The following is a 22046-nucleotide window of genomic DNA, read 5'->3' as shown; positions in this document are numbered from 1 at the left end:
GGAAACACGTTGCCCGGTCGGACGAGTCTCGTTTTAAATTACATCGAGCGGTTCAAATGGCTCTGAGCACTATGGGGCTTAACATCCGAGGTCATCAGTCCCCTAGAACTTTAGAGCTTCTTAAACCTAACCAATCTAAGGAAATCACACATATCCATGCTCGAGGCAGGATTCCAACCTGCGACCGTAGCGGTCGCGCGGTTCCGGACTGAAGCACCTAGAACCGTTCGGCCACCGGCGGCCCCTCGCACCCTTACGGTTATATGAAGAGCGTTGTAGGATTGATGGTGTCAGTTCCGTCCATCACTACTTCAGACATTAGTCGAGTCCATGCCATCTAGTGTTGCGGCACTTCTGTATGCTCGCGGGGCCCTTCATGATTTAGGCAGGTGTACAAGATTCTTCGGCTCTTCAGTGTAAGTTGACATCATACATCGATTAAACTGTTGTGGCACTTAATCGATTTGATCATACAGTGTAGGAAGGCTTATGCTGTAGGGCGCCAGGAAGCAGTTAGTATTGGCAGCCACACGCAAGCAGCCGCTAGGCAGTCGCGGCCTAGTTTTTTGAAAGCGATCACGTATCTGCAATGAACCGAATACGTTTCCGCGTAAAGGTGATGTTGTAAGTTAAAAGTGCCTGGGGGAATGTTCATATACAAATTCGCAAGTACATATTAGAAGTCTCGTTGAGTTCGTGTGGAGGTAATTGTATAATTTTCAATACGTGCTCAGTATATGATGACTAGAATTCAGTAACTGACGTTCCAATATTACCGTTAAACTGACTCAAATTATTGATTTTTCCTTGATTCTTTAATGATAAAACATGGTGGCATTCGTTTATTTGGAGACTTTCATAAAGCAGCGTTGAAATTTTCCACTTGTCTTTCCATTCTTCTGAATCGAATTTATGCTCGTGTGGAGCCACGAACGGCGGAGAAGAAGACCAGCTGGACATCGAGGCAGCTTACAAGACACGAGATAAGCAAAGCTCTCAGTTCTGAATTGCGGAGCGTGCAGGCATGCAGGATGTTCTAATTAAAATTTGATGAACGTGTTCTCCACATGCAACAATACGCGAGGAAAACTTGTACCGTTACCATGTTCGACGCTATAATGTGTCACGGTAGGAACGCTCCTTATCTCACCCTAAATAATTAATTAGTAACGAAGGTGTAGGAACAACTACAACGTATATGAAATCAATACAGTCCACGCGTGTTGACTGTACGATCGTCCTCTGAAGTACCTTAGATTATACTGCCCACTGTTAGCACATTTCCCCCTCTCGCCAGAAAATGAAGAAAGTAAAACTACACCGAACAAGAAGGTAATGTCATATCGTAGAATTTAAATGAATTTAAAAGACTGCTGAAGTGCATAGTAATGTAAGTAAACGTTGCAGAAATAATTTGTTTCCATGTTGTAACTTCATACGTATTTTATCCAATATTTCTGAGAATTCATCGATCGTCTGTGTCTCTTTTGACTACAGAATGCTGTAGTACTCTTAGTGGTATCTCCTAGATGATTTTTCTGGTTAACAGAAACACTTCCTGGGTCAATTTTACTCCATAGATAGATGCTAACGAATAAACAATATATCTGATACAATTAATGAGTGAATGAATGAATGGCTGGGAGATCTCATCGGTGCTTGTTCGGCTGCCCGGTGCAAATCTTTCTATTTGACGCCGCTTCGCTGACCTGCGCACTGCTGTAGAGTGAGGTGAACCGATTAGGACAGTGCACATTTTCATTTCATAATGACTAAATAGATCTACTCTCTACCGTTGCTGGAAATGATACTGAGCTGCAATTGTAATAATGTCCCACCGAGGGCATAGCAAATGCTTAGTCCACACGTGTACTACAGGGCTGACTAAGTACAATCGTAAGATTATTTCGCAATATTTTTAAGACCTGTTGTAGCAGATAGATAGTCTAATTTTTATAGGTACTGGCAGCGTAGTTGAATTCACTCTCTTACTAGGCATTAAAGCTGCCTGATCAGATACATAAAAAACAATAAAAGGACCCCGTACTTCAGTTCAAGTATTTGAAGGAATCATAAAAACCGGCCCAACTGTAAACTCTTGGCGTGCATGGTATCCGCGTTGTCTGGGGCGCCTTGTCACGGTTAGCGCGGCTCCCCCCGTCGGAGGTTCGAGTCCTCCCTTCGGCATGGGTGTGTCTGATGTCCTTAGCGTAAGTTAGCTCAAGTTAGATTAAGTAGTTTGTAGCTTAGGAACCGATGACTTCAGCAGCTTGGTCCCATGGGATCTTACCACAAACTTCCAAAAACTGTACACTCTGACCAGTTTACTGGCGGAAGTAAACCTGTAAGGAGGGTTGTGACTCTTAATCGGGTAGCTCAGTTGGAGACTACTGGTCCGCAAAAGGTGAATGTCCAAGGATTGATTGCTTATTTGTGAACTGATAGGCCGACCGCAGTGGCCGAGCGGTTCTAGGCGCTACAGTTGCAAAGGGGCTTAATTAAAAACAAAGCACTAATATTAATGAATAATTGCAATGATTTTAGTAGCTGTGTGATCGGTTACCAAGTCTCGTAACCGGTTGGCCCTAACTAGTATTAGCACGCTACCTGACTGCATAAAATAAAAATAAAGAATGACGAGGAATTTCCATTAACACAATTGATTAATTAAGTTCCCTGCAACTATAAAAGCTACGAAACAACAAAGCACAAGTGTAACTGTTCTGTGTGTGGTAGTGTAACTCAACGTACATGTATCTGGCTCGGTTCTTTCTCAATACGACAAAATATTTTAAACACCATTTACAATGAACTAATTGAAAAACCAGAAATACTATAATTGCACATAGAAACCAGAATTAAGTCTAATAAATGAACACAAGCCAGATGCCTTGTTGACTGTACCTACAAGCAAGAAGCATTGTCATTAAAGAAAACTGTAATACCTTTCTACCTCATTATATATTGACGAAAATTTTCCGTTACACCAACATCATAAATCAAAAGCACATCTCCTTTCTCAAATACACTGTGACAATTGCAACTTCTTCCATCCGGAATAATAATCTTTAGCGCAATCTCTGGCGCTGTGACTCAGTGTAGCCACCTTTCACAGTCTCGAACCGCGCGACCGCTACGGTCGCAGGTTCGAATCTTGCCTCGGGCATGGGTGTGTGTGTGATGTCCTTAGGTTAGTTAGGTTTAAGCAGTTCTAATGGACTGATGACCTCAGATATTAAGTCCCCTAGTACTCAGAGCCATTTGAGTCATTTGAATCGGTAGGAATGAATTTAAAAATCAAAATTACATTATGGAAGGGACAAATTCCGACAAAAACACAGTCCGAATCCTTAAGCTCACTGGCGTTAAGGAAAATCCTACTTCAATGAGAGTTTGACAACGCCTGTACAGTGGAATTTCACTTTTACGCCGAATTACGTGACATACACAGTATGTAGTGAGTTCTGTTGCAGTTAAACATTAATTTTTTCTCCGATGTTACCAACTATCCTATTAGGTACATCATTTATATTACGTTCCACATCTTTCATAATAACTACTGTCTCATCTGCAAAGATGAAAACAGTTGGAGTCATCTATTATGTTTTGTGGTAGATGAGTTACACACATTGATAGAAAAAATGGCAACACCAAGAAAGAGTATTGCCACGTAAACGGAAGTTTGTAGGCTTGCTCGACATCTGAAAGACGATGTTTGTTCAATTTTCGCGCCACCGCATAAGCATGGCGCTAGTTGCGCCACTATGAGGATAGAAAGCAGGCTTGCTTTATAAACACACTGTAACTATCGTGAGTATTAATTAATTACGAGATTGTACGTGGTGTGATCGCGCTATGCAAGAATGCCTATAAGGCGACAAAGACGTCTCTATCAACATGTCACTGAGTTTGAACGAGGTCCTGTAATAAGGTTATCAGAAGCTGAATGTTCCTTGTGCGATACTGCAGAAAGACTTGTCAGAAATGTAGCGACTGTACATGAGTGCAGGCTGCGGTGAGTGTACGTCGCAACAAGACCGGTCTCCACGTGGCCACGTAGCATTACCGAGAGGGAACACCACCGTTTTCAGCGTACGGCTGTGGGTCGCGCGGGGTAGCCCCGAGGTCTGTGGCGTCTCGTCACGGTCCGCGAGGCTTCCGCAGTCGGAGGTTCGAGTCCTTCCTCGGGCATCGGCGTGTGTGTCGTCCTTAGCTTAAGTTAGATTGAGTACTGTGTAAGCTTAGGGACCGATGACCTCAGCAGCTTGGTCCCATAAGACCTTACCATAAATTACAGTGATTTAAAATGGAATGATCATATAAAGTTGATCGTCGGTAAAACAGATGCCAGACTGAGATTCTTTAGAAGAATCCTAAGGAAATGCAATCCGAAAACAAAGGAAGTAGGTTACAGTACGCTTGTTCGCCCACTGCTTGAATACTGCTCAGCAGATAGGGTTGATAGAAGAGACAGAGAAGATCCAACGGCGAGCAGCGCGCTTCGTTACAAGATCATTTAGCAATCGCGAAAGCGTTACGGAGATGATAGATAAACTCCAGTGGAAGACTCTGCAGGAGAGACGCTCAGTAGCTCGGTACGGGCTTTTGTTAAAGTTTCGAGAGCCTACCTTCACCGAAGAGTCAAGCAGTGTATTGCTCCCTCCTACGTTTATCTCGCGAAGAGACCATGAGCATAAAATCAGAGAGATTGGAGCCCATACAGAAGCATACCGACAATCCTTCTTTCCACGAACTATACGAGACTGGAATAGAAGGGAGAACCGATAGAGGTACTGAGGGTACACTCCGCCACACACCGTCAGGTGGCTTGCGGGGTGTAGATGTAGATGTAGATGTACTATAGTTTATGGTTCTGCATCTAGAGCACCAACTGGAGCAGCAGTTATCATGACAGTGACAAAATGAACGGTTACACATCGGTTACTTACACAGCTCCAAGCCATAAACCCTGTAGCGTGCAGTCCACTGAAGCCAAACTACCGCATAATGTGACTTCAGTGGAGCTTATCGGAGTGTGGGATATTTTCCCGTGGCAGCTGGCTTTGCCTCGGCGGCCGTGCGTTCGTAGTTATTCTACTCCTCCTGACATTTACACTTCGTCAGTCTGGTAATCCGGCCTGTTGTGCTGCCGCTCACGAATAGCATTCCAGGTGGTGCTCTTTCAACCCAATGTGATGTACACAGTGTCAACAAGTTGCACTGGCCTACTCGACCATCACAACTGTCTCCGACTGAGCACATGTGGGACCTCATCAGACGACAAGCAACATCAACCGTCTCTGTGTTGACCGATCAAGTGCAACAGGCATGGAACACCATCCCACAAACTGACTTCTGGCACCTGCACAAAACGACGCGTGCACGTTCGTATACTTGCATTCAACATTCTGGCGGTTACACCGGTTGTTAATATACCAGCATTTTACATTTGCAATGGCTTATCTCGCGCTTACGTTAATCTCTGATCTCACAACGCTAATAACTTAAATTTCATTACACTGTATTAATTTTTTTTGTGTTGCGACTTTTTCCCCGTCCCAGAAATGAATCGTGTCACTTTCTTTTCGCTAGACGATAACGAGCTGCTTCCTACTTTCTAGATATAAAGTGGATCAGCTGAGCTTTCTCTCCAATCGCATAATATTGCACTGCGCACGCAATCAGATGAGCTAGAGTGAACTGCGAGACGCAGGGTAAACGAGGACTCAGCGGCAGCAGTGTGAGCGTGAGACGGCCCACCTGGCTGGCAGAGAGCGAGAGCGCTGCAGAGAGGCCGTATTACGGCACTGGCCTTTGTCAGCGAAGACAATGTGCGCGCGCTCTTTCAGCCGAGGGCCCATTCCACCCCCTGAAAACATTTCGCACGTGCTCGCGCGCACGGGCGCCAGCGCGGAAGAGATTCCGAAAGAAAAGCAAAGGAACGAGAGATCTTCACAATAGCATTGTCTATCTCTCCCAGTAAATGAACATTTCACTACGTATGCACTTTTGCAGGTCCCCAAAACGCGGAGCTCGACGCTGCTCAAAGCTCCCTCCTTCTCTCTCTCTCTCTCTCTCTCTCTCTCTCTCTCTCTCTCTCTCTCTCTCACTTTCTCATTCTCTCCCCCCATTTCTTCCTTCTTTCTTTCTCCCTCTTTTCTGCCCATCAGTGATTAAGCCGCAGTCCAGTTCCCCAGCCTTTTAGCGCAGGGCCTCAACTCTGATTTCCCTCTACCGTTGACTGTGCCTAATAATTACAGCACGCATGAAATCGATATTTGTTTTAACCATCATTCCTGATTCTCTCAGTTAATGCGTAGAAAGGGAACATTTCCCGGACGAATATCGATTCTCAGCTAAAGTGTTCAAAATGGTTAAAATGGCTCTGAGCACTATGGGACTTAACATCTATGGTCATCTGTCCCCTACAACTTAGAACTACTTAAATCTAACTAACCTAAGGACAGCACACAACACCCAGCTAAAGTGTTGTGATCACGCAAAGACACGCACAAACAGCATGGATTCAGAAAATATTGTACTTGTTAAACATAACTAGGTCTTTATTCGTACGACGCAATGAGGGTTATCAACTGGAGATCTCAGATTGACTCCATTTTTCTAAATTTCCAAAAGGCTTTATAAACCGTTTTTTGCAAGCTGCTTTCGAATTCCTTTCCTATCCTCGATTCGGCCACTGGATTCGTGATTTACTGTCAGGAAAGTTAGTAAGTAGCTATTGGCGGGAAGTCATCTAGTAAAACCAAAGTTAGTTTGGAAGTTCCTCAGATACTCTTGTAGATCCACTGCTGTTCCTAATCTGCACAAACGGTTTACGAACGTATCTAAGAAACCTCTTACATACTTTGCGTATGACGCCGTCGTTCAACATGCAGCAAAGAGATCAGAAGGCTGAAACATACCTCAGTCGTGAGAAAAAAGGCAATTGACGCTGATCATCGAAAGCATCAGGTTCATAGGAGAACCGTAGTTGCATGTCAGCATGACGTGATTCCTGTCTTGTCACTACACTCCTTCCAACATCGTGAAGCAACAACAAAGGGGAAAGCATGAAGGGAGAGCATCTGTGGAACTTCAGCCGGATGGTGCACACTGGAAAAGTACTATGGCGACATCCGGGGCGTGATGGTTTAACATCGTACAATACGCTGTCTTCGCAATCATAAAGGAAGACCCGAAGGCCACCGTAAACAATGGTTGCGAGAAAAAAATGGATTAAGCGTGGTATATTCTTTGCTAACAGACACTCCAGGAATGTACACAATGCGTAGGCAATGTGTAAAATGTCAGTTTTTCCACACATCGACGTTCAGTTTTAGGCATTACATGCATTACCTAGGCATTCTACACGATGCTGGATTTCACAAAATGCCGGTAACATATGCAGCACGGCTTTCTCGTGGTTAAAAAAATATATTAATCTTCAACATAAACAAGGTGGTTCCAAAGTAGTATCAGGATTCTCAAAGTGTTGCGTCAGCGGAAAAGTTTGGGAACGCCTGCTCTAAGAGAATTAAAGAGATTACTTAAATGAACTTATTTGAAAAGTCAGTTAAAAATTACCTGTTCTGCAATGCATTCTATACAATTAATGATTGCTTATATAAATCAGAATATGGCTTTGGTAAAGAAATGAAACTAATAACAATCTTTGTCATCATATGATAAAATTGCATTAAGCTTAGCTCGCCAGGTAATAAGACGCTCTATGTTTGTAGAAATTTACGTGTGCAACGAGAAGAATGCAGTGGAAATGTATCCACATCTGTTGGGCGAAAAGTGTGAAAATGTACACTCCAAATAGACATTTCACAACAATTAATCTGTAAAAAAAAAAAACGCACCACATGTTTTAATGAAAGCATGAAAACCGTCTGAAGATGAATCGTGACGATTCGAAATTGGTAACGGCACGTTTTGAATAAAGGAACTGAAAATAAATGTGATGTTGGTTGCTGTCTCATCACCATCGACAATTACAATAGTAATAACTGTAATCAACTAAACCGCTGGCAACCGATACCACAGCAGTCAAACAGTAATTGGCATCCTAACACAGGAACCAGTACACAATCAGCTGCCGCTTCTGCACCCCCGAACAGTGCCGCTGAACACAATAGGTCTGGACGAAACTGGAGGCATCAGACACCAGTAAGAATTGTAAAAGTGGTGGGCAACACAGCGCCTAGCACCTCAGAGGCGTTCGTTAAACTAAAGGCGACCTCACACAGCCTGAACATGGCAGTCGCGGAAGAAGCAGGGGGCAATTGTCGTGAGGGCGCGTATTTAATAAGATATAATCGAGGCAAAAATCTGAGTGATGAACTTTGCGAAGAAAACCATTTGTGTAAACTAACTGAAAAGGAAACAATCCAAGCTTCATTTCACGCAGTAGTAGGTGAAATACAAACCACAGTTACTGTCGACAAAGGCGCGGCTTCAAATTGTATGGCTTTAGAATTCTATAATAAGGTGTAGTAATTGACTTTTCTTGTGGTAAATGTGTATTAAAGATGAATGGGAAGGGGTAGCCATGCCACTCATTAAAGGCAAGCCGGATCATTATATGTCAAGGAATCCGAATCAAGTACATAAGACTAGAACTAATTATATGTGGCAATCAGTTTCCTATGTTGCCAGATCAAACACAGCCCAGTCAACAGGAATTTGATGTACATTCTTGCAGACAGGAAATACGAACTAAAGTTTATGAATCAGTTTATTTAAACGCTGTACAACGAAACGAACTGACAAACCTTTTAAACAAATATGTATCTGGTTTTGATGAGAATCTCAATATAATTAAAGCCTCACGAAACATTTTGCCACTCTACTTGTCGTGTTCCGTGAGCCAACAGAGGAGCTGTATCGAGTGAAATCCGTCGCATGTTACAAAATACAAAGAAATGTTTTACTGAGTGATCATTTTCTAGAGTGTATATACCCATCTAAATATTTTGAGAATTTGTAAATATGTTAGTACGTAAGACGTTTCACAGTGTACATAGCAGTCATAAGACAAATTTATTTTCTTCATGTGCATAAGTAGATCTTAAGTACACCTTTGGTTCAACAATAAACTTTCACATTAGTAGTAGAAGTTCAGAAATAATCTTTTAAGTAAAGTCATTTCATTAATATTAGGAAGACAAAAGTAACAAGAATCAAATTTTGATGTAATCTTAGTACCGTTCCCATGGAAGCACTTATTCCATTTCTTTGCTATGCAATTGTAAGTAAAGGAAGTAAGGCAGAGGCCACGCAAATGTTAAAGTTTTTTATTAGTAGATTTTAAGTTTTGTCCAGATGCAATAATTAGTAGGATAAAATAATTTTCTGTTTATGCCTAGCATGTAGTTTTCAGACATAAACAACAAGCTACTGTGGGTCTTTTTAAAGTGAAGTGATAACACTACTGAGATTTTAGTCCGATAGTATTGAAATGGCACATTGTGCCATAAGCAGATTCGTATTCTGCACTAATTCTCGTGACTAATTTTAACGGTACACATCAGTTTATGTGATGTCGTTAGCTCCAGTAGTATTGAATAAACTCGCATTACATACTGACAAAACACTGTAACGCTAGGCTTCACTGCCGTAAACAGCCACACAACGAAATTAATGTCGCAAAGAATTGTAAGAGGAAAACGTTAGAAAGTTATAGAACATAAACACTATGTGAATGATACAGTTGGTACCTACAAAAGGGTACATAAGCTGTGGGATTTTTCTTTGAGCACATTTGTAAGTAACATGACACGTATCGACATGGCCTGAGTAATAAGCTGTAAATGGCAAACAGAACGGTCAGTGGTGAACTGTTGCTGTTGTTGTTGTCGTGGTCTTCAGTCCTGAGACTGATTTGATACAGCTGTCCATGCTACCCCATCCTGTGCAAGCTTCTTCATCTCCCAGTACTTACTGCAACTTACATCCTTCTGAATCTGGTTAGTCTATTCATCTCTTGGTCTCCCTCTACGATTTTTACCCTCCACGCTGCCCTGTAATGCTAAATTTGTAATCCACTGATGCCTCAGAACATGTCCTACCAACCGGACCCTTCTTCTTGTCAAGTTGTGCCACAAACTTCTCTTCTCCCCAATTCTATTCAATACCTCCTCATTGGTTATGTGATCTACCAAACTAATCTTCAGCATTCGTCTGTAGCACCAAATTTCGAAAGCTTCTCCGCTTCTTGTCCAAACAATTTATCGTCCATGTTCATTTCCATACATGGCTGCACTCCGTACAAATACTTTCAGAAACGAGTTCCTGACACTTAAATCTATACTCGATGTTAACAAATTTTTCTTCTTCAGAAACGCTTTCCTTGCTATTGCCAGTCCACATTTTATATCCTCTCTACTTCGACCACCATCAGTTATTTTGCTCCCCAAATAGAAAAACTCCTTTACTACTTTAAGTGTCTCATTTCTTAATCTAATTCCCTCAGCTCCACCCGATTTAATTCGACTGCATTCCATTGTCCTCGTTTTGCTTTTGTTGATGTTCATCTTATATCCTCCTTTCAAGAGACTGTCCATTCCGTTCAACTGCTCTTCCAAGTCCTTTGCTGTCTCTGACAGAATTATAATGTCATCGGCGAACCTCAAAGTTTTTATATCTTCCCCATGGATTTTAATACCTACTCCGAACTTTTCATTTGTTTCCTTTACTGCTTGCTCAATATACAGATTGAATAACATCGAGGAGAGGCTACAACCCTGTCCCTTGCATTTCACGGGAGGACTCTTTATACAAGAGCAAAAAGAAATATGTGCTATCAAGAGACGGTATACGCGTGATAATATAGTTTCGCCTGGTGAAATAAATACAAACACTTTTTGCACTAACTATTAGTGGCAAGTGAATTTAATTTGTGTACTCACCCAGACGACGTCACTGAAGTGACATGATGATCTGCTGAAGTGGAACACAGTGAACTATTGCTACTTGAAACTCAGTTAGTGTGTATCGCGCACAAACTGTGGAACAGACTGTAGCGCCGGAACTTTATGAACGTGACGTCACGTGTGATTACCACACGCCGACACGAAGCTACGAATTTAAGAAACGAAAACTTTGATAAATACTTTGCAAATATGTGTAATGTATGGTATTCTGCAGACATTAATGAATGTGCGGAAACCGAAACTAACATGAACGTATTTGTGCAGTAACGGTGTTGGTGTGAACTGACAGTGAAGTGCATGAACAAAAACCGTACATTAGACCTTTTGTATCACAACGCAAACATGTATACTATGTAACCCACAACTATGACCGAACAAACTGATATAACTTAGTGTTGCAAGTGATCACAACTACCTACTAATAAAATTCTTTTTACGTAGTGTGTATTAAAAGTTGTGTTACTTGCCCCAATCTACGAATGTTTCATGTTACCCCGTATCCTGTGCTGACTGGATCCTGTCGAGCACAACCGGTCCAGAACTCCGCAGTCTCCGTGCTCCATCGCAGACAACGCAGATCGTCGTGGCCTACACGCCGGCCGGAATGGCCGTGCGGTTCTAGGCGCTACAGCCTGGAGCCGAGCGACAGCTACGGTGGCAGGTTCGAATCCTGCCTCGCGCATGGGTGTGTGTGATGTCCTTAGGTTAGTTAGGTTTAAGTAGTTCTAAGTTCTAGGGGACTGATGACCTCAGAAGTTAAGTCCTATAGTACTCAGAGCCATATATGCACCAAGTCATGAGATACCTCGACGACTGAAGGCAATATCATATTGGTTTAAAAGCGCAACTGGTGAGGTGAAAGTATTAGAATTATAAGCAGCTGCATATGATGCGGAAGTTGTAGAATACTCTTGGGAGCGCCAGTTGTGTTGAAAGTTCCATTGGAGCGACCTATTGTCCGACTTTTCTGTCACTGTTCCGAAGCCAACAGGGATCAAGTTGAAGCCACAGTAGCTGAAGTAGGGGGAATATGGCGGGCAGTACGGCACTTCCCAACCACACCGATCGCACAAATGAGTGGCAATTTCTACCATATGTGCCAGAACATTGCCCTCCAAAATGATGGGCGGCTATTTCAGAAAGTGTCGCAGGTTCCATGTCTAAGCGGTTCGTTCTTAAAACGCAGTAAACCAACAGTTTGCGATCTCGGAAGGAGTAAGACTGCCTAAGTATCTCTTCTTATCTGTAGTATAGACAGTCATTATACTACGGAAGGCGATGGCTGATTTGGCGGTGTGACGTAACTTGGTGTGGCGACTACGTTCACGCAACCTTTCGTCTATCATGCATACAGTTCACTTAATTCATGCCTTGCCGCTTTGACAGTGGATTTTGTAGATCGTTTCGGTGAACCAAGAAGTGTCAAAGTCTTTCGAGATGGGCTAATACACATTTGACGCTGAGTTGCTCCAAGACCGTGCAGATTTTTCTGAAGGTTTTGCCTCCTTATCTACTTGTTGCTCTATCTATTTCTTTGGAATTCTGTGTCCAGGTGCTTTCCTTCACTTGGAAGGCTGCCTTGGTGGCAGATGGACCGCGCCCTGTGAACGAGTGTGAGAGAAGTGCCTTCCCGCCGGGAGTTGTTGTGATTACTGGAGGGGGGGGGGGGGGGGGGGCTCTGAGCACTATGGGACTTAACATCTGTGGTCATCAGTCCCCTAGAACTTAGAACTACTTAAACCTAACTAACCTAAGGACATCACACACATCCATGCCCGAGGCAGGATTCGAACCTGCGACCGTAGCGGTCACGCGGTTCCAGACTGAAGCGCCTAGAACCGCACGGGATTACTGGAGGCATATAGTTACAAATTACTGTGTGTAGACTTCCTGTTCATACTGTATTCCAGCACACCACCTGGTGTTGTTCTACATCTACATCTACATTTATATTCCGCAAGCCACCCAACGGTGTGTGGCGTAGGGCACTTTACGTGCCACTGCCACCTTTTCTGTTCCAGTCGCGTATGGTTCGCGGGAAGAACGACTCTCTGAAAGCCTCCGTGCGCGCTCGAATCTCTCTAATTTTACATTCGTGATCTCCTCGGGGGGTATAAGTAGGGGGAAGTAATATATTCGATACCTCATCCAGAAACGCACCATCTCGAAACCTGGCGAGCATGCTACACCGCGATGCAGAGCGTCTCTCTTGCAGAGTCTGCCACTTGAGTTTGCTAAACATCTCCGTAATGCTATCATGGTTACCAAATAACCCTGTGACGAAACGCACCGCTCTTTTTTGGATCTTCTCTATCTCCTCCGTCAACCCGATCTGGTACGGATCCCACACTGATGAGCAATACTCAAGTATAGGTCGAACGAGTGTTTTGTAAGCCACCTCCTTTGTTGATGGACTACATTTTCTAAGGACTCTTCCAATGACTCTCAACCTGGTACCCGCCTTACCAACAATTAATTTTATATGATCATTCCACTTCAAATCGTTCCTCACGCATACTCCCAGATATTTTACAGAAGTAAGTGCTACCAGTGTTTGTTCCGCTATCATATAACCATACAATAAAGGATCCTTCTTTCTATGTATTCGCAATACATTACATTTGTCTATGTTAAGGGTCAGTTGCCACTCCCTGCACCAAGTGCATATCTGCTGCAGACCTTCCTACATTTCGCTGCAATTTTCTAATGCTGCAACTTCTCTGTATACTACAGCATCATCCGCGAAAAGCCGCATGGAACTTCCGACACTATCTACTAGGTGATGCCGTAATTTATCGTCTAGTAAGGTCATCCGAAGACCAGTATCAGTTGCAAAGCGACTTTGAAAAGATTGCTGTATTGTGTGGTAGGTGGCAGGTGGCAGTTGATGCTAAATAACGAAAAGTTTGAGGTGATCAGTATGAGTTCCAAAATAAATCCGTTGGAATTCGATTACTCGATAAATAGCACAATTCTCAAGGCTGTCAATTCAGCTAAGTACCTGGGTGTTAAAATTACGAACAACTTCAGATAATATTGTGGGGAAGGCGAGACAAAGGTTGCGTTTCATTGGCAGGACACTTAGAATATGCAACAAGTCCACTAAAGAGACAGCTTACACTACACTCGTTCGTCCTCTGTCAGAATATTGCTGCGCGGAGTGGAATCCTTACCATGTGGGATTGACAGAGGACATCGAAAGGGTGCAAAAAAGATCAGCTCGTTTTGTAATTATCACGTAGTAGGGGAGAGAGTGTGGCAGATATGATACTCGGGTTGGGATGGAAGTCATTAAAGCAAAGACGTTTTTCGTCACGGCGAGATCTATTTACTAAATTTCATTCACCAACTTTCTCTTCCAAATGCGAAACTATTTTGTTGAGCCCAACCTACATAGGTAGGAATGATCATCAAAATAAAATAAGAGAAATCAGAGCTCGAACAGAAAGGTTTAGGTGTTCGTTTTTCCCGCGCGCTGTTCGGGAGTGGAATGGTAGAGAGATAGTATGATTGTGGTTCGATGAACCCTCTGCCAAGCACTTAAATGTGAATTGCAGAGTAATCATGTAGTTGTAGATGTAGATGTAGAACTTTCTCTAATTTGATCTGTGATCCCATCGAATGACAACCATCACTCCGAGATGGTAAAATCTCAATTTAACATCATTCCATTCTACAACCCGGCATGCAGCAGGTATTGTGGGCCAAAGCATAGATGAGAAGCCTGTACTAAGCGTAGAATGGAACGCTTAGTAATCAAAGAAATATATGGGAATACCAAACAAGGAAATGAAATTGATGCCTGTAATATGGAAAGGGAAAATCAAGTAGAGGAAGAATTTGACAGAGTACAAAAGACCACTTCGAAAATTCACATCGTATGTCGGCGACATTTCATCGTAAGCATTGAAATACACCATAACGAAACCATTCCGCCTGGTATGCAAGATACATGAGACACGCGGAGTACAATCAGACTTTGTAATAATTGAAATTCTGAGAGAGGCAGGTCCGGACAGGTGTGACTATTACAGAAACATCAGTTTATAGGGTAATTGAAAGACTAGAACAAAATCGACACCAGGGAAGTTCATCGCCGATGCCATATTAAATATAGCGATTTCGACAAATCTGCTGTTCACCAACATAAGCTCATAAACAAAAAGGCGATTACGTTTGGTGGGTATTCTATTATAAAAGATGTCATCAATACCAGAACGTGCAAGAACAGCTTTACACAGAATAGTGATTATACCCACCTTAGCGGTGCTTGGAGATGGGTGGTCGATGCTGAAATTTACGGAGAAATAAACTGAGTTATCCACTACCTAAGTGAAACAGCGCCACTACTAATATTCCCCTTCGAGCAATATCGACATAATCTTTGGCAGCATGCAAAAGTTTCGAGTCTTCATTATATCTCCATGTCAACTAAATTCGATAATAGCGTACAGCGTATCAGTACATCAGATTCGTTCCAATAGGATGGACGTAGAGGAATTACGGACAAAATTTAAAACAATTGTAAATCTCGCTCTGAAGAAGTATGTGCCGAGTAAGTGGACTAAGGATGTAAAAGACCCACCATGGTTTGGTAAAAAGATTCGGTAAGTGCTTTGAAACAGAGGTTATCACACTCTGAAATCAAAATATAACGTGGAAATGTATACAAGCAAAAGTTGGCTACAATTCATGCATCCATAAAACGTTTGTCCTACTTTTTCAAAAGTTCTTACCGAGAATCCAACAAAATTCTGGTGCTACGGAAAACCACTTATGAGGTCGACTGCTTCTGTTTAGTCACTCGTCGACCAGTGTGGTGTTGGAACAGAAGACTACGAAAGGAATGCTGAATATTTAAATTTTCCGTTTAAAAAACACTCGCGCAGAAAGGTCGTAAAACGGACGGTCGTTTCAGCACCGCACAGGCTTTTGTAGAGAGGACACAGTGGCAGGCGGAAGCAGCCCAATTTGACAACAGCTCCGGATGGAATCTAGCTTGGCGCCGGTCTTAGCTTGCACTTACCGGAATATCTCGCCCAGCACACCAAGCAGCTGAAAGGAAAGCGCAGGTGACTCCTCTGTATAAGGAGAACAAAAGAACGGACCGGTAAAAGTACAAACCAGTATCGTTAACACATGTTTGCAGCAGAATTCTTGACCAAATTCCGAGTTCAAAAGCAATAAATATCACTGAGACAGAAAAGCTTCTGTCCACAAATCAGTGCCGATTAAGGAAGCATCTTTAGACTCCATATCCCTAGATATCCGGTAAGCGTTTTACATAGTGTATGCTGACCACATGCCCCTCCATATCCGTATCCAGTGAAGCCTGTGGGCTGAGGATGACATGGCGGTCGGTCAGGGCCGTTGGGCCTTCCAGGGACTGCCAGAGTCTCCCATTGCACATTACAGACAGTTAATGAAGGTCGGAACATATGGAATACGTTCTCTAATATATGACTGTCTGGAAGGCCTTTTTCAGAAACGAGGGCATTACAAGGGGTGTCCAAGCGAAATATGATAGGACCGCTGCTATTCTCTGTTTACATCTGTATACGTAAATGATCTGACGGACAGGATGAACAGTAATGATGGTGTAAAGGAAGGTGTCATCGTTGAGTGACTGTAGGAGGATATAAGAGGACTTAGATAAAATTTATAGTTGAGTGATGAATGACAGCTTTCTCTAAATTTCAAAAACATAAGTTAGTACAGACGAGGAGGAAAATGAATTCCATAATATTCGAATATACTATTAGTGGTGAGCTGCTTGGCACAGCCACGTCGATGAAATTACTGGGCGTAACGTTGTAAAGCGATATGAAGTGGAACGAGTAGTAGGGTAGGCGATTGGTCAATTTTTCATTGGGAGAATTGTAGGAAAGCGTAAGTCATCTATAAACGAGACCGCTTATATAACCCATGTGTACCCGTTATTGAATACTCTTTGAGTGTCTGGGCTTCCTATCAGGTCTGAGTAAAGAAGACACTGGAGCAATTCAGAGCCGTGCTGGTAGATTTATTACCGGTAGACTCGATAACATGTGAGTAACACGGGAATAAAACAAAGTTTTCACGAAACACAAACGAGAGACTTTAGAGAAACCGAATTTCGCTGAAATTCAAATCAATTCTATTGCCGCCATCTTACACTTCCCATAAAGACAGTAAGAACAAGTCATGACAAAAGAATACAAAAAACGTATTTGTTTTTCCCTCGCTCGAGTTGCGGCTGGGACAGAAAAGGGAGCTAGTAATGGTACGCTTTGCCACGACGCGTGTGGTGACATGCGGAATACGTTTGTACAGTCGTGGACAAAACGAGCGAGACCCCTCGACTTTTCATTGTGCTGATACTCACAGCTTTAAACTGCTACACAACATAACAGGCAAGGCGACGAAGGACTACCAACGTACTACGCACAGGCATGAAATTGAAGAACTATCTGGACTCTGTCAGACACTTTTCAATCACGTGTAAGACTATATTATTGCTGATTAATGTGTTAAACACAACATGTAAATCTAACATATAAATGAAAGAAGAAACGCTAATTAGTATGAACTCTACCAATAAAAATTAATTTCAGCTTATCGAGATAACATAACTGTTTCAGTAAGACAAAGTACACCAGATCGTTACGAATTAGCAAAGTATTATGCGCATTCGTCCGCGAAACGGTCTGTGTCAACGTTCAGACCAGTCAGACTGGATTACCATTGCTTACCTATCAAGAAAGTGTGCAAACTTAGCAATGCGTGAAGACTCAAAACGAAATTCAGTTAAAAATCATTAAATGCCACACTTAAGTCAGTTCAATTATGGACATAAGCGGAAAAAGTAGGAGAAACAAGTACGAAATTCTTCAAGTGTTTCATATTGGCATCCACAGGGCACCGGTACAGAATAAAGGTTTTCAATAAAACGTTTTGGGGGAGCGAGAATCTCTTAAATTTCTTTACTGATAGTCTATCTGCCTCCATCCAGATTAGAACCGAAAACAAACCAGACTTCCCTTGCAGTAGCAAACGACTTTCATTACGCTAGCAGACAACCCAGGCAAACAGCCCTCTGTTATTACCAAGACATGAATAAGTCGCCAATTTCGCATGAAAATCGCAAAATAATCTGCAGTTTCTGTTGCACAGAGTTTTCTGTACTCAAAAACATGAATTTTCTACCTTCATGTCACCGCTTACGTGAAAATCAAAAAAATGTTCAAATATGTGTGAAATCTTATGGGACAACTGCTAAGGTCATCAGTCCCTAAGCTTTCACACTACTTAACCTAAATTATCTTAAGGACAAACACACACATCCATGTCCGAGGGAGGACTCGAACCTCCGCCGGGATCAGCTGCACAGTTCATGACTGCAGCCCCTCAGACCGCTCGGCAAATCCCGCGCGGCTATGTGACAACCATTCGGGATGTTTAACGAAATAAGAAAATACTGTTGTTATTAGCAAATAAATTTTGTAGAATAATTCTGACCTACCCCAGGAAATAAACGATGACATAGCTGCCAAACGTATTCTACAATGTTTTGAATTCTCCATTAGGCTCGCCACAGCCAGAAAACGTTCATTAGCCGAAGTGTTTCTTAAGCTAGCTAGCAATGGGGATGATCACACTTCTAAAAAAAAAAAACGGTGGCATTAATACTGGGCTTTGAAGTACTACGTGTATAGGCAAATGGATTTTATTTGCATTCCTGTAAACGTGATTTGGATCGAAAGCGTAGCTACGATTAAAAGCACCCCGTCTTCAGGCCACAGGTGGCCCATCGGGACCACCCGACCGCCGTATCATCCTCAACTGAGGATGCAAATACGAGGGGCGTGTGGTCAGCACACTGCTCTTCCGGTAGCTACAATTAAGATGCTGATGTATTGATTGCAACTAGAACATTTAGAATAAAGAGTAGGGGGAATTATTTATGCGGCCCTCATCTTCAGTAACTGTCGTAGCTATTTTCGTTGTTAGGATTTCGTCACCTACATCGGTAAAAATGGTTCGCTACTAGTCTCACATTCTTGACAGTCTATCTGTCTGCCCAACCCTTAAAACCCATTTACCTCGAGTACAGGTAGACATAATAAGCGGATATGTATCGCACTTCCTGCGGTATACAGTTCCTTGGTGGTGTAAAAAAGTAAGCTTCTATGTCAACGCAATCTGAAGATACGGCCGTTTATGTACAGAAAATTTATGCGAAAGGTCCAAAAATGGCTCTAAGAACTATGCGACCAAACTGCTTAGGTCATCAGTTCCCTAGGCTTAGAACTACTTAAACCCACCTAACCTAAGGACATCACACACATCCATATCCGTGGCAGAATTGCAACCCGCGACTGAAGCAGCCGCGCGTTTCGTGAATGAAGCTCCTAAATCCGCTCGGCCACAGCACCCGGCGAAACCCTTTCCACCTCATGTATAACGATAGTATATACTGTCTAGTGAGATTAAACTGTAACCGCCAGCAACTCAGATCGTTTGATCTCGGAACTTTTATGGAGCTTCATTCAAATCTTGATGGAAGTCGACCGCAATATCCACTCGTTAACATCCTATTAACGTCGTATGCGATATCCACTTCTGAAGACGCTGGCAGATACTGCAGTACCATAACAAGTAGTAAAGAATTTGTTGTTATTGGTCCATGCATGACACTTTTTTTCAGGATCAATATAACGCACCTAGGTGTTCGTCTATGGCTGAAAATAATGAACAAAAAGAAATTTAAAAAGCAAGCAACTTCGATGTTCAAATGAAATGTAATTCACATGTCGCAAAAACAACATAATTTCGTTGTTACACCTACATGACTACATCTACAGGATTTCTATGCAAGCCAGACTTACGTGCCTGGCAGAGGGTTCATCGTACTACCGTCGGACTATTTCTCTACCGTCCCACAGGTGCGGGAGAAAGGACCTCTTAAATCTTTTCTTACGAGCCCAGAATTCCATTATTACTATGGTCATTTCTTCAAGTATAGTTTCCCGAGGAAATAATGTTTTGGCATTAAGAACAGATGTTGGTGACTGACATTTCGCGGAAACGAAAAACGCTTTCGCACTCATGAATGTCACCCCCACTAGCTTATCAAATCTGGGAATCTCTCTCCCCTATTTCGTGATATTACAAATTGTGCTACCGTTCCTTGGACGTTTTTGGCGTGCACCGTCAATCACATCTGTCAAGGATCCCATACGACGCTAGAATACTATAGCAGTGGACTGACAAACGTAGTGTAGGCAGTGTTTTCAGTAGACCTGTTGCGTATTCTTAGTGTGCGGCCAATAAAACGCAGTCTTTCGTTTGCCTTCCCCACAAAAGTACGTTTGCGATCGTTCCAGTTTAAGTTTTACTGGGTAATGAGATGAATTGACAGTATTTCTACTTGTGTTTTGTTATGTAACCGAAAGTTAAATATTGTTACTGTAAGAACATTTCGTGTTTAATGTATTCTTCATTCAACAGAGTACACTCCTCGTACACCACACGTAACTGTAAATTGTTACTGATATTACCAATTTGCAGTGGTCATCTAAACTTGCCGTTTTGAAACAAAGGAAAATTTTATAGTGAAATATGGCAACTAATAAGCGGACTATCCAAATCAACAAACATTTCCGGTTCAAATCGTCGCAGTAGGTCTATTACACAGTAACGTAAATTAGGAGCAAAGTCCATTAGTAGATCTTTATCAGGAAAACCAGCCCTCATAATGCACACTGCCACTACAAGAACGGAAGTTTCCAAACATGTTAATAAGCAGTCGAGGAAAGTGGACGCATTCTGTCTATTGAATTGTAACGCACGCCACTTACGAGTTGACCCGCCAAGTGTCATGCCACGATCTTGCTGAAACTTCGCTCAGTGAAAGAGGGGACAAAATAAGTGAACACGTGTCTTGGCTTATCTGCATACACTCGACCGCTTCTGGGAAAACGACGGTCAAAGTTTTGAACGGTCTGTTGCTATAGTGTAGATACCTTTTAGCGTGCAAGGATTCAATTGAAGCGGTGCCTCAGTGGCTACCGTCCCGACTTCAGAACTTTGCGCTGCGACTTCGAAACTCGGTTTTCCTTTCCCCCCCCCCCCCCCTTACGCTCTGAATTATCTATGAATGTTTATTCCAATTTATGTTGAAACGATGTTGTCGTTATTCGTCATTTAATTTACTGTGTAATGACAGAAGTTAAAAAAGTTAACGAATGAGAAAGTGATGTGAAATATTTGTGAATGTCCTTGCAACCTTACAGGTTGTAAGGAGGTTCAAAAATATTTCACATTATTTTCTCATTCGCTTATTATTTTTTTGAAATTCATTAATTACACAGAACGTTAATTGACGAATAAAGACAACATTATTTCAACATAAATTGGAAAAAAACATTCGCAGTTAATTCTGATAGAGAGGGAGGAAAAGATAATAAAAAAATAGTCTTGAACTCGGGAATCAGAGTTAAGAAGCAACGGTGGTAGCCACTGAGCCACCGCTTCAATTGTATTCTCGGGCGCAAAAGGTATCTACACTATAGCAACAGCGCGTTGATAACTTTGACTATCGTTTTCTCGGAAATGGTCGAGCGTCTGCAGATAAGCCGAAACACATGTTTACTTATTTAGTCCTCTCCTTCACCGGCCAATCAGCGTATGGCACCTGTCAAGTTCCCCACGTTAGTCGAGTCGCTTCTCACGCCCAGCGAGAACTATGTACGCCTCAGAGTAAACTAGCCTACTTGGAAACACAAATGGTTCAAATGGCTCTAAGAAATAAGGGTGTTAACGTCGGAGGTCATCAGTTGCCGAGACTTAGAACTACTTTAACCTAACTAACCTAAGAACATCACACACATCCATGCCCGAGGCAGGATTCGAACCTGCGACCGTAGCAGCAGCGCAGTTCCGGACTGAGACGCCTAGAACCTCTCGGCCATAACGGCCGGCTTGGAAACAAAGCGAGGACAAACACGTTTTCCTTCTTATACGGCAACCTTCTACAGCTAAAATTCACGGAGTGTTCTTCAGGTTGCCTCAGATATTTCGGAAATGTTTTTTTGCGTTAGGCCTGCCGTACATGCAAAACGCAAACAT

The 22046-nt window shown here is 42.5% G+C and overlaps 1 protein-coding gene across 1 annotated transcript in view; it reads right to left on the bottom strand.

Moving 5' to 3' along the window:
* The window catches only part of LOC126281758 (phorbol ester/diacylglycerol-binding protein unc-13-like), a gene marked incomplete at its 3' end in the record, with an annotated part of 634664 nt that overhangs the window by 366278 nt on the left and 246340 nt on the right, over positions 1 to 22046 (bottom strand). The window lies entirely within an intron of this gene.

This window comes from Schistocerca gregaria, chromosome 7 (assembly GCF_023897955.1).
Source record: "Schistocerca gregaria isolate iqSchGreg1 chromosome 7, iqSchGreg1.2, whole genome shotgun sequence".
Lineage (NCBI taxonomy): Eukaryota > Metazoa > Arthropoda > Insecta > Orthoptera > Acrididae > Schistocerca > Schistocerca gregaria.
The sequence above is the reverse complement of the archived record's forward strand: the minus strand, read 5'-3'. Positions and strand labels throughout refer to the sequence as shown.